This window comes from Panthera pardus, unplaced genomic scaffold, assembly GCF_024362965.1.
Source record: "Panthera pardus isolate Hobbes unplaced genomic scaffold, ASM2436296v1 HiC_scaffold_16, whole genome shotgun sequence".
Lineage (NCBI taxonomy): Eukaryota > Metazoa > Chordata > Mammalia > Carnivora > Felidae > Panthera > Panthera pardus.
This window is the reverse complement of record NW_026526721.1, coordinates 82,953,961-82,972,399: the sequence shown is the minus strand read 5'-3', so window position 1 is coordinate 82,972,399 and position 18,439 is coordinate 82,953,961. Positions and strand designations below refer to the sequence as shown.

Here is an 18,439-nt window from a genome sequence, read left to right as displayed (position 1 = left end):
CGTCTTCGAGCAGCTATCCCGCTGCCATCGCTGTCACGCAGTTTCCTCAGGTGGCCTCAGATACTACCAGACAGGTAGCAAAAGACTAATCCAGCTCAGCAGAACTCCACAGCAAAAGCCTGAGCAAATGCGAATCTGGTCAGGTTGTTCTTCAATCCATTCTACAATGAGGGAGCCTGATTATCTGGTCAAAAGAATGCCAGGACCATCCCAGGTTCTGAGCCGACGTCAGGAAGCTCAGCTCTTCTCTTTGACATGTAAAACGTCAGACCCCAAACACTCTGGATCCAACTTCTAGTAGTAGCCACTCATCCCGGGGGTTTGAGGACATTTGTAAATGCTTTCTGTAACAACTGTGGGCTGTGTCTAAGAGATGTTAGTCCACCTAGGGCCTGCAATTCATGTAAAAGGTTACTCTTTCCTTTGAGGTATGGTCTCTTTACACTCTGCCTGCACAAGTAGAGCAACCATTTTCATAGCAACTTCTTGCAAGAGATTCAGAAAAGGGTTAAAGGCACAAAGAAGTACGGCAGCTTTGGATTGCATTTCCATGGTGGTTTCTGCCTATTCAAGAGTCACAAGTATTTTCGAGGAACCAAAATGCAGCGTTTCTTGATAGTGGTTCAGGAGCCTGGTGTCTGGTCAGAGCCAGCTGTTGAGTTTTGATCGCTAAAAACAAGCACATTCCTAAGGAGACAGATGACGTGCGGCTTTCCGGACTTTGCAGATCCAATGACCTCAGCTTCCTGGGTTAGGCCTGGTCCTTATGTGTGAGAATCATGGAAAGGAGGGAGATAGGGAAGGGGCTAAGGAAGAGGAGGCAGGAGAAGCTGATGACTAGGAATGAGGGAGAAAACGAAAGGGATACAAAAGAAATCACACTCAGAGTGCTGCTGTCCTTTCCCACATCTGTACCTTCAGTCTTCAAAGGTTTCCATGGAGATGAGTTGTCTGAGTTTATGGCAAGATGTAGCAGGCAGTGCCTGTCCTCAGAAAACAATTCTGCCCCTCATGTGTAACACATGCTTTCCCAGGGCCTCAACTGCTTCATGTGGGCTATGAGGAGGTGGGTCTGTGAACTCCAAGTTCCCTTTTCCAGTTCTGAAATCCTGTAACTGTAACTAAGAAGTTACCATTGATAGGACCGCATAGTGTTCAATGCCTCCCCTTTCCCCCAAGAAAACAAACGATCACTGTCTCCATTGCTCTTGTGAATATGGACATTCTTGCTGTGTTCTCTTCTTCCTGTCCACCATCCTCCTTTCCGAGCTTCCTATTCTCCTTCCTAGTTATGATCTGTTTCCTGATTCTGACAAATTGCATTGCTCCCATATCTGGCAAAATCAAGGAACAAGCCAGGATAACCTGCCTCCTCCAGTGAAAGAATTAGCAACCAGTCACATCTGTTGAACATCTATTATATGCCCAGGGTTGTGATAGGTGGTGCCCAGTACAGCAACTGCCACTACCATATACTAAATGACTACTCTGTGCCTGGTGCAATGGTAGACATTTCACAAACATCATTCAAGCCTCAAAGCAACCTTCTAAGGGCTTTAGTCTCATTTTACGGATGTTGCTAGTACAAAGACAAAACTGTGTTACTAATCTTATGAACCTAGACCATTCTCTACCTTCAGGTAAAGATTTGCCTAAGCCTGGAAAGAGAAACCATCCTCCAAGCACTGCCAGGGTAGATTCCACCTCTGTTGGTGAACTCTCAGCACCACCTCACAATGAAGAGGAAAGAAAAATGACCCACTTTGGGTGACGCAGATGAGGGTGAGGGATGCCTGGGCCTCACAGTGTCACCCATTTGAGTCTAGACTTGTCGTTTTCAAGCTAGCAGAATCACCTAAAATACAGGTTGGGGTTTTGTTTTTTTGTTTTTTTAATACAGATTCCTGGTCCCCATGTCCAGAGATCTGACTCAGTAGTGTGGAATGGGACCTGAGAAATTTCTAACAAGTCCTCAGGAAAACTGATGCTGCCGGTCCTAGGACTAGACTTTGAGCACCCTGGCCTAGAGCAGGGCTCTTCAAACTTCTTAGACTGCAAGCCACAGTGTGACATAAATTTTACATCATGTCACAGTAGACATATATACACATAATTAAAACAAATGTTGTATGAACAATTTATTTTCCCTTACTACACGTGAAGCCCTGAAATACTTTCTATTCAACTTCATTTTTTAAGAACAATGGCCCAAATTGGGGAAAGTTGCATTTGGAAAGCAGGGTATTACAGTTATGTAAGAAAATGTCCCTATTCTTTTATTTTCTTTTCTTTATTATCTTTTTTTAGAGAGAAAGAGAGAGAGAGCGTGCACAGGAGTGGGGGAGGGGCAGAGAGAGAGGGAAAGAGAGAATTTTTTTTTTTTAATGTTTATTTTTGAGAGAGATTGAGAGCACGAGCCAGGGAGGTGCAGAGAGAAAGAGGGAGACAGAGGATCTGAAGCAGGCTCTGTGCTGACAGCAGACAGCCTGGGCTCACACTCACAAACTGTGACATCATGAGCTGGCGTCTAAGTCAGACGCCTAACCAACTAAGCCACCCAGGCACCCCAAAAGAGAGAATCTTAAGCAGGCTCCATGCTCGGCGTGGAGCCCAATGTTGGGCTTGCTCTCATGCCCCTGAGATCATGACCTGAGCTGAAATCAAAAGTCAGACACTTAAACAACTAAGGCACCTAGGCACCCCCTTATTCTTTTAGAGATGTATACAGAAGGTTTTAGGGATGAAACATCACTGTTTGTAATTTTAACTATCTTAGCAAAGAGAATAAATGAGATAAACACTGGGAAATGTTCATAATTGTTAAATCGAGGTGGCATATGGGTTGTTTTACTACTATTTATTCTTTTTACTTTTATTCATGTTTAAATATTTTTCATAATAAAAAGTTTTTTAGAATGATTGTTTGGACCTACTCAGTTGCTGTTATGACCCACTGCTGCCAGCTGTTTGAAAAATTGTGTGCTAAGGCAGAGCCGAGGAAAACAAAGGGAGAAGAGGAAGAGAGATGGTAGAGAGGAAGGAAGGAGAGTGGGGAGGTGACAGGAGATGGAGGATGACAGAGAGAAGTGCACTGTGGGAGGTGATAGGAGTCATCACAAGTGTCTCCAGGTAATACCCCTCTAAAGGCTTCTTCCTCCACATCCCACTGGATCTTCAGTGTACTTTCCCCATTGGACCCTGGGCTACTTGGCAAGGAAAATACCTTATTCATCTCTGTAAACCCCAGTTCCTGGAGCAAGCCCAGAATTAGAGAACATCCATCAGTCAAAGCTTCTCATTTCACAAAGGACTTGCACCTGCCTCAACATCGCAGTGTTGCCTCTTTCCCCCAGTGCTGCCTGCTAGGATAAACCTCTCTGCGCTAGGAGCCCAGCTGTTCTAATCCATAAGACCACACTGGGATTCTTGCCTAAGGGGTCACACCATGTGCCATCTACTGCACAGCTGACCGGAGACGTGAACCCAAGAAAAGTGGAAAGTCACCTGGGCTCACACCATCCTGACAGTCATTCCACTGTCATCTGTGTCTCCTGAAACCAGGTGCCCCTGGCACAGGGGAGCGTGTGAGTATGCAAGTGTATATAGGGGGAGGGGAACAGCACCCCTGCCTCTATCTCTGTACTTCCACTCTCCTCCCCCATATATGTCCTTTCTCAAATTTAATCTATTGTCAAAATAATGTATTTTCTTTGCAGAACATATTAGCAAAGTACAGAAAACTGAAAAAAGAGGTAGGAAAAAGGAGAGATGGAGAATTGATCATAATTACACCACCCATAGGCACAACCCCTTCGAATTTTCAAAGTGTATTTGATGCATTATTTTCATTAATAGACTATTAGAGCAGTTTTAGGCTTGCAGAAAAATTGAACAGAAAGTACTGAAAATTCCCATAAACCCACTCGCTCATAGAAGTTTCTCATATTATTAGCATCTTTTATTAGTTTGGCACATGTGTTACAATTGATGAAGCAATATAGATACATTATTATTAACTAAAGCCTATATTCTACATTATGGTTCACTCTTTCTGTTGTACTGTTCTTTGGGTTTTGACTAATGCATAATGTCATGTATGTATTCACCATTGCAATAATCATACAGAATAGTTTCATTGCCTTAAAAAATCTTCTATGCTCCACTGATTCATCCTCCCTTCCCTTCAGATTTGGGGCAACCACTAATATTTTTACTGTCACCATACTTTTGTCGCTTCCAGAACGTCATATAGTTGGAATCACACAGTATGTAGCCTTCTCAGACTGCTTTGCTTTGATAGCTTATTTTTGAGAAAGAGAGAACACAAGCAGGGGAGGGGCAGCGAGAGAGAGGAGACACAGAATCCAAAGCAGGCTCCAGGCTCTGAGCTGTCAGCACAGAGCCCCACAAGGGGCTCAAACTCACAAACTGTGAGATCATGACCTGAGCCAAAGTTGGACACTTAATTGACTGAGCCATTCAGGTGCCCCTAGATTTTCTCTCATGTTTTCTTCTAAAAGCTCCATAGTTTTGTGTTTTACATTTAGGTCTATATCCACTTTTAGATAATTTTTGTTAAAAATGTAAGGTTAGTGTCTAGATTCATTATTTTGCAGATGGATGCCCAGTTTTTCCATCACCACTTGTTGAAAAGACTGTCTTTCTTTTATTGAATTTCCATTGCTCTTTTGTCAAAGATCAGTTGACTAAAGTTGGGTGGGACTATAACAGGGCACTTTATTCTGTTCAATTGATCTATTAGTCTTATTTCACCAACACCATGCTGTCTTGATTACTGGATAAGAATGTCTATGGTCGCTGTGTATGTGTATGCATCAGATATATGTGTGGTTTATTAGATTTTGTTATCAGTGTTATACTCATTTCATAAATAGAATATGGAAGTTGTCTCTATTTCTGTGCTCAGGATAGAATCAATAGCAACCAACTTATCTGTGCTTTAAAGTTTCTCAGTAGAATTCTCCTGTGAAATAATGTAGTCCTGATGCTTTTGTGGATGGAGGTGTGGGAAAATACAGTTCTCTGACAACATCTATTTATTCTATGGTAACCAGTTTACTTAGCTTCTATCTTTTCTGGGATATTTTGATAAATTATATTTCTTGTAATTTCATCTGTATTATCCAGATTTTCAAATTTATTACACAGAGGTGAGTAACATGATCCCATACAATTCTATGAATTTTTTGTGTAAGTTATTTCACCTTGCTTTTATTTTGATTGTACTTTCTCAGGCTAGCCAAGTGTCTATTCATTTTTTTTCAGATCTTATATTTATTAGTACTCCCATTTCTATTTTCTAAATTATGAATTGCTTCTTTAATCCTTCCACACAACAACCTGCACATGGGTATTTATAGCAGTTATATTCACAATTGCCAAATTGGAAGCAACCAAGATGCCCTTCAGTAGGTGAATGGATAAGTAAACTGTGGTACATCAAGACGATTGAATATCATTCAGCACTAGAAAGACATGAGCTACCAAGCCATGAAAAGAAATGGAGGAAACTTAAATGCATATTGCTAAGTGAAAGACATAATCTGAAAGAAGTGATTACCTCGTGAAAGCTGTAAACTTCTTACTGTACATTTCCAACTATATGACATTCTGGAAAAGGCAAAACTATAAAGACAATTAAAAAGATCAGTGATTGCCAGGGGTTATTGGGGAGAGAGGAATGAATATGCAGAGCACAGAGGATTTTTAAGGCAGTAAAACTACTCTTGGATATATATGGTTAAAAATTCATCTGAACTCGTAAAAGTACAACACCAAAAATGAACTAAATTGTGAACTATGGACTTTCAGTGATTATGATATGTCAGTGTAGATTCATCAGTTGTAACAATGTACCACTCTGGTGGGTGATGGTGATAATAGGTGGGGGGGCTATGCATGTGGGGGGCAATGTGTTACACAGGAAATCTCAGTATCTTCTGGCCAATTTTGCTATGAACCTATAACTTCTGTTAAAAACTCTATAGACTTGCAACCAGAAGATGAGTAAGTTCTGGAGATCTAATGCACAGCATAGTGAACTATTGTTAACAACACTGTGCTTTATACTTCAAAGTTGCTAAGAGACTAGATCTTAAATGTTCTCACTATGCACAAAAAAATAATTATGTGACTTGATAGAGGTGTTAGCTAATGCTGTGGTGGTAATCATATTGCAATATATAGATGTGTCAAATCAACACACTGTACAGCTTAAACTTACACAATGTGATGTGTCACTTATTTCACAATATTTTCAAATACCATTATAGAAAAAAATAAAGTCTATTTAAAAAGTCTGTGATTTCAGTTTTGAGGCGATTAAGAGGGCTTTTGTAAGTATATGTTTTTCACATTCTTGAAAACATAAAATTGTGTATTCTTAGCCCATATCCCTTTACATTCTAAACCAGCTCCCTTCCCTTCTTCCTCTCAGAGGCTCTAAAGCTTAAAGGTCGTGGGGTGTTCCTTGTCCTAGAGCCTACGAGAGAGAAAGAACCCCCAGGACTACAGGAGGACCCACCTAGCCAACACCCAGGGTCCTACGAAGGCTGACAACAGGGCCGACACCTCCCCACTAGGCAGACCACCTACAGGGCAAAGGAAACCGATTGGCCAATAGCCACCACGGAGCGAAGCTCTGTTCTGTGATTGGCTTTAGCGGTGACGCCCCCTCCTGAATTGCTTGCTTGGATTGGTCCATTTCTTGACTCTGACCTGGACGGTGGCCAGAGGAGGACAAGAGACTTCCAGAAAGAATGGAGGGATGATTTGCGTGACATATGAAACGCAGTCGCACATCAACAAGCAGCCGGGCTTTGGGGACGTGGCCACGGCCTCCGTGGTGCTGGTGCTGCTGATGGCGACTGAGAGGAACCGGAGGGGAGCGCCCCCCGAGCCCGCAGCTGCCGCCGAGGTAAAGGTTGCTTTCCCGCGCAGGGGCGGGGGATGTTTGGCCTGCCTGAGCAGTGGGAGGTGAGGAGGGGGAGGAGGACTGGAGGGACCCGGGAATCTGCTTTCAGTCCCACCCCCCACCCCCCGCCCCCGAAAGGGCATCCTCTTACACCTAGCCCTTTCCTCTCCTCCCCCTCCCTGCGTTCACCCTTCAGCGCACTGACTGCCTCAGTTTCTCCATTTGGGGGGTGGAGGACCGTGGAGCTAGGCTTGCACCCCTCCATGCTCCCCTCGCCATGGAGTTGCCAGATTTGGCAATATAAACACGAGACACTGGATACATTTAAATTTCAGTCAACAAATAATTTTTGCCTATAAATATATCCCCAATATAAAGTGAAATTTTGAACTGAGCATGTTGTTTTTTTATCTGGCAAACCTAGACTAGACTAATACTTGTACACCTCCTAACCATTTACAGCGTGCTCTCACAGCAGTCCCCGTGTGGGGAGTGTTGTTGTAATCCAAGTTCTGAAGAAGCCTGAAGAAGACTTGCCCAAGGTTATGCAACTAGTGGGTAATGAGGCCAGAACACCTTAAAAACCCATTTTAGTTCTGCTGCCCTTCATCAGAAGAACACTCCTGGGGAGTTCGTTCTTATTGTTGGAATTAATCCAGTTAACAAAAGCAAACTTATCCTTCAGAGGGCTGGAGAATAAGTTTATATTCAAGTTCTCCTCTACAGCATTTATATTTTAGGGAAGAAGTAACTGTATTAAGCTGTCAAGGAATATTGATTTGCTCTGTGATGACTAAAGTATACTTTATAATGACTACACAATGGCATATCATTTGGCTTTAATGTCAGTGGACAAAGTTATATGTATTGCAAAAATTCCATACATCGCCATAAAAGTAGGGATTAAGTGCATTTGGCATGTAGAGGCTAAGAGCTCGAATTCTGGAATGAAACACACCTGGGTTTAAAGCATAGTTCTGTCACTTTGATGGCAGTAGGCAAGTTATATAATCTCTCTGGGCCTCAGTTTCCTCTTCTTTAAAATAAAGATGATAATAATTGTACCCACTTCATAGGATTGTCAAGTGCCTGGGACATCAAAAGTAATTTTAGCTATTAGCTATTACATTTGACCGTTAGAGTGAATCTTTGGCATAACAAATCATTCTATATTTTTAACTTTTAAATTTTTATTTCAATTTTTAAAAGGCCAAACAATTAAGAATGTTATGGATATCTGAGTTTCAGTGAAAAGAAATGTACTGTTCAATAATAGATAAAGCAAGTATTTTAGATTGTAATACACCAATTTTACCAAATCAAATATCTATAAGCTGGGCTAATAAAAATATTTATGTATCAGTTTTATTCATTGTTCCCCATGCATAATTTTATATTATTTTTATTTTCATTGTGTTTTAAACAGAAGAAACATTACCAACCACTATGGGAGAGAAAATAACTACAGGGTAATGGGTAAAGCTAGAAAATGAGTTTACATTCAGTGGTTATTTATGGTAAGGTAGACTTAGGATGTTTTAAAAGCCAAAGGTCAAGCCTTACAAGAGTTTTTTATTTCTTTGTATATTGTTTTATTTCCTTAGTGTTTACAGTATTAAAATAGTTTAATTGCAGACTATTCTCTAATATTCCTTTGGGAATTTTTCCTAGTTTTCCTTCAAAAAACTACAAAACCTTTCCACCACTTAAAGAGAAATGTAGAACAAAGATTGAAGTTCTAATCTTAGCAACTACTGTTTATTACCCAAGTGATTGTAAACAAGTCACTTATCATATTTGATCCTTGATTATTTGTAAAATCATAACAAAAACCTGAGTCTCCACCCCCAAGGTTTATAAATGCTGTCAATTATTACCAGCTATTTATTCACCCGAGAAAACTGCAATTGTGGATGGATCCAACTATCTGTCTTCTTTGTGCCTGCATCAAGCTTCCTAGAAGAGCTGGAGAAACCTGTGCACTGAGAAGACTTGGTAGTAAAAGAGATTCATGGGAGTCACCGTTGCCTAGTCGTTTTGCACTGCACAGCAGGCCCATAGTGTTTCTCTAGCCACCTCATTCTTTCATTTTCTGCAACTGCTGTATCAGATTCTCTTCATTCTTTTTAAACCTCTGACATCCCTCACAAGCCATTCTCAGCAAATGGTGTCAATGTTAATGAGGAAATAGAATTCCTGTGTTCTGAGCTTCCTGCCAGCAAACATTAATGTTTCTGCCCCACTGCCTGTGTCATCCTTGTCATATCATAGTTCACTTTGGAGTCCTGTAATCCCATGGTAATGTAATAGAGCACAGGCTCTAAAGCATTTTTTCCTGAAAAATGATATTCTCCCGTTCATTAGGGACTGTGATGTGCTTCTTCCTAGATTGTGGCCTGCACATCACACTGGCTTCTTACTCCACCTGTGAGGCCATCCAGAGTTTGAAGCCAGAAATCACACACACATCATTTAGCAACAGAATGATCAATTTCCCCTCTGTGGGCTTCAGCTGGAGAAGCTTTCTGCCAGGAAGCTCTGGGTCTTGTCCTCAAGGAGAAAGCTGGGATCAGTGCTTTCAAAGTTCAGACATGACACAAGGTGCAGAATGCTTTTCTGTTTCCTCTGATTGTCAAGGATTTTTATTGAAGCCTCACTTAAACCTGCTTTTCTTTCTTTGACACCATTTTCTGCAGTTATGTTTTATTACCAAGTAGAGTTTTGCATTCATAAAGGCTAAATTTAACTATTCCACTAACGTTGTAGAAATGGGTCTCTTTCACCCACACACTAGGTCTTCCTGCATCCTATGCTGATCCCTTCCAATTTATTTTGCTCGCTCCTCCTCATGGTCCTCTTGGCTGTGCCCTCCATATCTGCAGCCACGTCCTTGGACACTGGGACTGGAGATACAGCTGTGCCACGGGGGACCCTAGCTGGCTGGCTTGTGGTTTCTCCTTCTAAATCACACTCTGGAGATTCAGATGCCCTCGAGTTCCCATGATTTATTGATGAGTTATTTCCTCTTGGCTTTACCATCCTATGGTTGAATGTTTGTTTACCTACAGACTCATTAGTTGCCACCAAAGGATAAGGAATAAGATTACAAGCTACGGACTTTTCATGCAAAGGTGGAAATTTGGATTTGCATATGAAATTTCCTCAGAAAGCATCTAATTCGGGTTTAAAACACTGTGCAGAACAAAGAAAACAAATGAGCTGCCAGTTTAAGACTTCTGTGGTTTCTCTTCTGTAAATTATGTTAATAGGCTTGATACTCTTATTTTGAATTTTACACTTTTAATTTGAAATTATTTTAGACTTCTAGAAAAGTTACAAAAGTGGACAAAGAATTCCAGTATTCTTTACCTGTATTTCTCAAATGTTACTATTTATAACACATTTGTTTTATTCTCTGTATATATACACAATTGCACATATACTCACATAATGTTTTTCTGAAGCATTTGGCAGTAAGTCACTGACATTATGCCTGTTTACCCCTTAATATTTCAGTGTGTGTTATCTAGAAATAAGGGCATTCTCTTACATCATAACACAATTATCAAAATAAAAAAATAACATTGATTCAATATTATTTAATCTGTAGACCTAATTCAAATTTCACCAGTTGTCCAACTAATGAACATCTTACAAAAAAAAAATGGCTTGTTTACTGGTCCAAAATATAATATAGGATCACATATTGGATTTAGTAGTTATGTCTCTTTGGTCTCCTTCATTCTGGAACAGTTCCTCAGTCTTCGTCTTTCGTGATTTTAATAGGTTAGATGATGAAGTGATTTTGGTATCCGTATGCTTAATAGAGATCTCTGCGTACTAAAAATATGTGAGTAGAGGATGGTGTCAATCATTGAGAATGGAGGACAGTTTTTTAATAGAATATTCCCGCATTGTTTGTTTGTTTTCTGACACTTCTCCCCAAATAGATTCAGGCTATCAATTTGGGGAAGACAAAACACAGAAGTGATGTTGTGTTCATCTCAGTGCATTCGGAGGCCGGGCAAGCTTTACTCTCAAGCAGGTGTTGCCCTGGAGGTGGCTCCATCCCACAGAAGAACTGTGAGATCAGTGTAGTCAGTCCTCAGGGTTGTCCTTACCAAAGAGGCCAGCACTGGTTTATTTACATCTGCACCATCAGTCATTGGTTAATGGCTGTCCCCCAGGGGAACATAAATTTTCAGATACTTCAGGTTTTACAAAAGTGAAGAATAGCTTAAGATTTGGTGTAAAGTGGTCCATTCAGAACCTTTTTTTTTCTATTATTGTCCACATGCAAGCATATAGTTTTTGTCTCAAAAATTTTTTAAAAGTTCATTCATCTTTGAGAGATAAAGAGAGAGCATGCACTGGGAAGGGGCAGAGAGAGGGAAACGCAGAATCCGAAGCAGGCTCCAGGCTCTGAGCTGTCAGCACAGGGCCTGGTGTGGGGCTTGAACTCACAAACTGCAAGACCATGACCTGAGCCAAAGTCAGACACTCAACCGAATGAGCCACCCAGGCACCCCAGAGTTTTTCTTTCAAATTAAACAGGAACTAGGTTTGCAGAGATGGTTTGCAGGGCTATATCTCCCCAGCCTGAGAAACTAAAGCTTTCTTTGTTTCAGGGTAGACAGAATCCATGCCCTTTGTGTTATTGTTGTTAAGTCTAAACGCAATTTTGCAACATGAAAACTGCAATGATCTGTAATTAGATGGGAATCTTTGTAGTTTGTGATAAATCTGTTGCATGCTATCTGTTTTTCAAAGCTCACTGCAGGCACCTGGGTGGCTCATTTGGTTAAGTGTCAGACTCTTGATTCTGGCTCAGGTCTTGATCTCATGTTTCATGAGATCCAGCCCACATCCAGCTGCGAGCTGACAGCATAGAGCCTGCTTGGGATTCTCTCTCTCTCTCTCTCTCTCTCTCTCTCTCTCTCTCTCTCTCTATGTCCCTCCCCCCCCCCACCTTTCTCTCAAAATAAATACACGTTTAAAAAAAAATTCACTGTTACTAGCTATGAAATAAAGCTTTTCTTAACCAAGCTGTAGGCTTTATTAAGATCAAGGCTATATGGCATAACTTCCCATTGGAAAGATTTATTTTTAAAGTAACTGATAATCAGTGACTACATAACAGAACGATTTGTCTTGGAGCTATAAACGCAGAACTTGTTTCACTACTTACATATCCTGCACATAGAAGAATAATGTACGAAATGTTTGTTTGGATTCTTTAATTATCTAACTGGTATCTCTAGGAAGCTGAGGATCTCAAGTTTGTAAAGGCACAGAAATCTAATCAAAAATGAGATGCTGTGGGGCACCTGGGTGGCTCAGCCGGTTGAGCATCAGACTTCCGCTCAGGGCATGATCTCACAGTTCATGAGTTCAAGCCCCACATTGGGCTGGCTGCTGTCAGCTTGACAGCTCAGAGCCCACTTTGGATCCTCTGCCCCCCTCTCTTTCTGCCCCTCCCCACTTCCACTCTCTCTCAAAAAATAAATAAAACATTTTTTAAAAATAAAAATAGGGGCGCCTGGGTGGCGCAGTCGGTTAAGCGTCCGACTTCAGCCAGGTCACGATCTCGCGGTCCGTGAGTTCGAGCCCCGCGTCAGGCTCCGGGCTGATGGCTCGGAGCCTGGAGCCTGTTTCCCATTCTGTGTCTCCCTCTCTCTCTGCCCCTCCCCCGTTCATGCTCTGTCTCTCTCTGTCCCAAAAATAAATAAAAAACGTTGAAAAAATTTAAAAAAAAAAAATAATAAAAAAAAATAAAAATAAAAATAAAAATGAGATGCTGAAAGGGATTTTATCATGAAGCAGTTTGATTATTCTGCATTATAAGCTTAGAAGTGATTCTGTGTTGTGCTGCATAAAGGCTGTTTGCAGACCAGAATCTTAAACTAAATATGAGCAGTTCAGCATTTAGCCATGTGCTTCAGAAATGGTTTGGTGGAGCCTGTATTTCTACAACATAATAATTTAAGCTTTAACTTTTAGATCCAAATGGTAATTCTGGCACTTGAATACTGTAAGGAGACAATTTGTCATGCCTGCATTGTGGAAATGGTGTTCCAAGTGAAAGGCACAGCATACAGTTGAAGCAGCACATACCGGTGTTTCAGGGAGAGCGTCTGATATGTTAAATGGAAGCTATCTTTGTAAGTATCGCCATATTTTACTTAGGGCATATTTAAACTGGTGATATTGAGGTACAGGAGGGAAAATAATTCACCTCATTGTTTAAGCCAAATGCATGAATTCCTAGACATGATACTAGGACTTTCCTTTAATAAACTTTATATTTTAGATCCATTTTAGGTTTACAGAAAAATTGAGAAGATAGTTCAGAAAGTTCCTATATACTTTGTAAGGAGTTTCCCATATCTTACATTAGTGTGGTATTTGTTAAAATTAATGAACCAACCTTGATACATTATTGTGAACTGAAGTCCAGAATTTACTCTGATTTCTTTAGTTTTTACCTAATGTCCTTTTTTTTTTTTTTTTTTTGGTTCCAGTATCCCACCCATTTAGTTTATATTTAATTGTCATGTCTCCTTAAGCTCCTCTTGGCTGTGACAGTTTCTAAAATTTTCCCTGTTTTTGATGACCTGAACAGTTTTTAGGAGTCAGATATCGGTCAGCTATTTAGTAGGATGCCCTTATATTGGAATTTGATGTCTTTCTCAAGATTAGACTGGGGTTATGGGTTTTGGGGTAGGAAGACCACAGAAGTAAAGTGCCATTTTCATCTCATTAAATTAAGGATTATTACTGTTGAGCTGACCTTGGTCCCCTGGCTGAGGTTGTGTTTGTTAGGTTTCTCCAGTAAAGTTACGCTCCCCTTCCGTAATGTAGTCTTTGGAAGGAAGTCCCCATGCACAACCCACATTTAAGTAAGATTTATTTTTTTAACTTTCCAAAATGGGTCAAGATGCTTGTTTTGGATGAAGCAGATAAAAATGTGGAGTCAAGGGATTAAAGGTCAAATCCATGAGATTTACCAGAAATTAAATATAAGCATTAAGGTGGGCACATGATTTGTCTATAGCTAGCAGGTTGGGTTAATTGTTACAGTATAGCTGTGAAGTGCTATATTGTCCTTTCCCCCTGCTGAAAGCAATTGTTTCCTACAATCTCTGTCTAGCTCAATTCTATAGTAAGACAGGGACGCTTGGTCTCAAACATTTCTCTATGTATTATTATGAAAACTGTTATATCTGCTTAATTGATGTGTCAAAATAATTAGTTATCTCTCTCTTTTCTTTTAAGGTTGGGTTGTTTTCTGCCTTAATGTCAATCGATATGTTGGAAGTTATCAAAAAGTTCATGAGAAATCCATTTCAAATTCTAATAAAGAAGGAAGAATTGACCCTTGAAAGGACCAGTATTTTATAATATTTTTGAAAGAGGGTAATGTTTTTCTAGTTGATATACATAAAAATTATGGCCAGAATTTTTTTTTTTTACCTTCTTACTTAAGCTCTGTACTAAAATTACAGAAAGTAGTAACCGTGTCTTAGTATTTATAAATAAAGCAGCAGAGTAAACACAAGAAGAGAAACAATTATACCAGATAATAAAAAAACTGAGCTGAACCTCTTTCTTAAGTCCAGGATACTTTGTTCTAAAATTTGGTACAATAATATCTGTATTTAAGTAGAATTAATAGAATGAATTTCTAACTTGCCCCTTGCAATGGCAGGGATGAGAGTAAGAAATCAAATGGCTTTTTCTTCTGACTCTATTAACATTTTCCTCTCTGCAATACCAGGGGCGGGGGGGGGGGGGGGGGGATTGGAATTACATGCTCCTTGTGGCATACAAGAGACCTACCAGTACACAGGCTGTACTTTTTCAGAACACAAGGCAGAGGGTAGACTGGCTTCTGAGAAAATGCATGCCAGGAAGTTGTTTCTGATGTGGTAAAAGTAGTTCTTCCCTAGTATTGCCAGTTAAGACACAGTTAATATCTAATTACTTCCTTAATAAACTGATGCAGGATGTAGTTACAATGTAGCTGTAAAGTGCTGCCTTGTCTTTACCCCTGCTCAAAATAAAACTGTTACCTTTCTAGCCCTGTCTGCCCTGGCGCTTAGCAGCCAGGGATGCGTGGTCTCAGACATGTCTATCAGGTTAAACACTGACTTGAGGAATGACTGTTGAGAATTCAGCCTTATTAATATTTTGCAGGTGGTGACAGTGAAAGAAAGGAAAGAAAGAAAGAAAGAAAGAAAGAAAGAAAGAAAGAAAGAAAGAAAGAAAGAAAGAAAGAAAGAAAGAAAGAAAGGCATTATCGGGAAGGGATTCAGGTATGGGACAAACCACGTTTTGATTACTGCCAACTTACTGGTATTTCAATTCCTCATTTAATTATAGTCATCTGCCAAAAGTTGGTTTTGAGGGGAAGATTTTTAGCAGTCTTTGTCAGCTCAAGCTATGTGGGGAAATAAAGCCCACACTCCACAGTGAGCTGTATGATTTCTATGCGGTTCATTACTGTTTGGTGGCCTGGAAGAGTGTGCAGCAGCTGCTGTTTGAATCAGAACTTGAATGTATACTACCGTGATCTCAGGCTCATGATTTTTATGTACAATGGTATCTATGGTTATAAACTATGCACCGCCCACCACTTGTGGAAACTGTATTCTCAACTGAATATTTGTCATCTTCATTGAGTATTTGCCTTTATTCTGGTGAAATAAATTTATGTGTTGTTGTTCAAGTGTGATTCTGTTAGCCAGACAACCTTTAAAATCAGGTATATGAATGAGGACAACAATCTTATCATCTAGTAACATGGTAAGATGTATTTAAATTCTACTTGGAGAGATTCATGGTTGATCAGAACATAGTAGAAAAACAAATGTGAAATGTAGCCCAGGCTTTGGATTTTGTACAATTGATATTCAAAGGAAAAATCAACAATGCTGTTAGATCCGGCTGCCTTAGCTTACACGTGAGTCCTTTTTTTTAGTCGTGTTATTCATATCTTGTGCTTTCTTGGGGATTCCTCTATAACTGGGATTTTGTTAGCATTTTCTGGTATCAATTTACATTGACACTGGCTTAGGTATAGTGGTTTTATTACTAAATAAATTATGTCTTGCTACTAATGTAAAAATAACTTTAAAAAGATATAGAGGCACCATGTCCAGCCGCAAAGGGGGCAGGAAGAAGCCCCCGAAGCAGCCCAAGAAGTAGGCCGAGGAGATGGCCAACATAAGGCGTTCAAGCAGGAGCCAAAAGAGGAGCAGAAGAAACTCCAGGAGCTAAAAGGCCAAGACCAGGCCGCAGGGAAGTGCCCCCTGGTCACAGGCAGAACTAAGAAATCTGGCAAAAAGTAAACTGTTCCTTGTGCCTGAGGCAATGTAATCCTTAATTCCATTCCTGTTTAAACATCTGGATTCCCTGTCATAACCCTGTTGCTGCCGATAGCTAGAATGGAGTGTCTTAGATCCGTTGTACATTTAAGAATAAACTTTTGTTTTAAAAAATCAATCATTAAAATAAAAAAGAAAGACAAAATGTAGTAGTCAACAAGAATAGATGATGAGACGGTGCTCAGAGATGGCACTGGCCTAATTTAGGACATGGTTTCACGAGTGAAACAACATGTAGTTTGGACAAAGAGCGAGTCAGTATTTCCATATTTGTTTTTTTCTTGTTCCGGTTATTTGATATTTTAAATTGCTCCAGCCACGGCATTTTTGATTGGCTGTATTATCTGTTTTGGTATAGAGCCATGGTGGTACATATATCTCAGCCATCTGTGTTACGGTGTCTTAGGTGAACTGAGCAGAAAGCGGTGATAAGTATGGGTTATCATGACAGATCTTTGGAAGTTCCTTCCACACACACACACACTATAAAAAGTTTTTAAGTCCTAGACCAAGTCTGTCCAATAGAACTTTTGCAGCAATGAAAATATTCTATATCTGTGCTGCCCAACACAGAAGTGACAGGCCACCATGTAGCTACTGAGGTGTGGTTCATGCAACCGGTTAACTATATTTTCTATTTAATTTTAATTTCAATATCCACATGTTGCTACTGGCTATTGTATTAGACTGCCTAGTCCTAAACAATAGCTAACATTCCAGAGTTTACAGTTGCACTTTATAGTTCCAAAAGTGTGTCAAGACGAATTACATAATTGTTCTTTTTGTTTAGTCTGTGGTGTTTACATCTGTCCCAGGCCAACAACTGCTCTTGGCTAGCCCTCTTGGGTATGGGCTTTAATTCCACTACCACAAACACAATACTGTCATCTGCTTTATAAATAATAATGCTTAAGATGCCTGATAGAATCTGATTTTGCAGCCAAAGGAATCCTTTCCACTAACTACAAAAGAAATCCTTTTTCTCTCTAGATATTGTAATTGGCATCTAGTTAGAATCACTCTATATATAATCTTGGGAAATAAACAGCCACTGATGGTTAACAAGTAGCTCATATTGTTAGTAGCTCATATTGTACTTGATAAGCAATATTCTGATTAATAATTTTTGTTTGTTCAGAATTGGCAGTGGAGGCTGATTTGGGAGGAAAGCTGTGGCCATAAACATTGAAGAAGACAAGTGGATTCTTTGTGACATTCAGACTTTCTACAATAGCACAGTGGAGGAAATGCCAATGAATGTGACTGACCTTATTTAATTCCTGGGATGAGACAGTTTTGAATGGAGCACTCGCTGTTGTGGAATAGGTGATGATAACGTCCACTGTGCTTCTTTCTTTGGGAATATTTGAAGCTCGTCTCAATGCTCATAACGGATCAAAAATACAGATTTTGATGGTAACACTACTCTTACTCGTGAGCCCATATGAGGATGGTCATTGGTTTTATCTGCTTCAGAATTAGAATATCGGAGTTGGATATGACAGATGGGGTTGTAACAATTATTCTTAGAAATTTATTTCCTAGTTCTGTAAAAATGGTTATATTGAGTGTGCTCCATCATTTAATACTATATTGTGGACTGGACAATATGTGCTGTATAAAAGCAGCCAATTGAGGTGCCTAGGTGGCCCACTTGGTTGGGCGTCCAACTTCGGCTCAGGTCATGATCTCACAGTTTGTGAGTTCAGGCCCCACATTGGGCTCTGTGCTGATGGCCATTTGTGTTACGAGTTACGTGTGCCATCAGCACAGAGCCTGGAGCCCACCTCAAGTTCTGTGTCTCTCCCTCTTTCTCTGCCTCTCCCCTGCCCATGCTCACACTGTGTCTCTCTCTCAAAAATAAATAAACTTTAAAAAAAGAAAAGAAAAGAAAAAAAGCAGCCAATTATGGGGCGCCTGGCTGGCTCAGTCAGTGGAGCATGTGACTCTTGATTTTGAGATTATAAATTTAAGCCCCAGGTTGGGTGTAGAGACTACTTAGAAATAAAATCTCTTTTAAAAAAAAGCATCCAATTATATTAAACTAGTTTATCTGCTTTTATTGTGTTAGTCATTAGACTGAATAAAACAAACTCGAAAATGTTTTTTTTTAAATAAA

The 18,439-nt window shown here is 40.0% G+C and overlaps 1 long non-coding RNA gene, 3 other non-coding genes and 1 pseudogene across 4 annotated transcripts; all 5 read left to right on the top strand.

The window, feature by feature from the left end:
- Nucleotides 1-6,733: 6,733 nt before the first annotated feature.
- Nucleotides 6,734-18,218, top strand: LOC109275202 (uncharacterized). The gene is made up of 4 exons (XR_008422504.1): nucleotides 6,734-6,937; nucleotides 12,935-13,095; nucleotides 14,210-14,350; nucleotides 17,459-18,218. It is a non-coding gene; the product is annotated as an uncharacterized LOC109275202 (long non-coding RNA).
- On the top strand, nucleotides 14,406-14,585 carry LOC128777531 (small nucleolar RNA SNORA81). The gene has a single exon (XR_008422775.1). It is a non-coding gene; the product is annotated as a small nucleolar RNA SNORA81 (small nucleolar RNA).
- On the top strand, nucleotides 14,934-15,063 carry LOC128777502 (small nucleolar RNA SNORA63). Its single transcript, XR_008422749.1, has one exon. It is a non-coding gene; the product is annotated as a small nucleolar RNA SNORA63 (small nucleolar RNA).
- On the top strand, nucleotides 15,321-15,455 carry LOC128777512 (small nucleolar RNA SNORA4). Its single transcript, XR_008422757.1, has one exon. It is a non-coding gene; the product is annotated as a small nucleolar RNA SNORA4 (small nucleolar RNA).
- Nucleotides 15,910-16,438, top strand: LOC128772490 (translation machinery-associated protein 7-like; annotated as a pseudogene).
- Nucleotides 18,219-18,439: the final 221 nt, after the last annotated feature.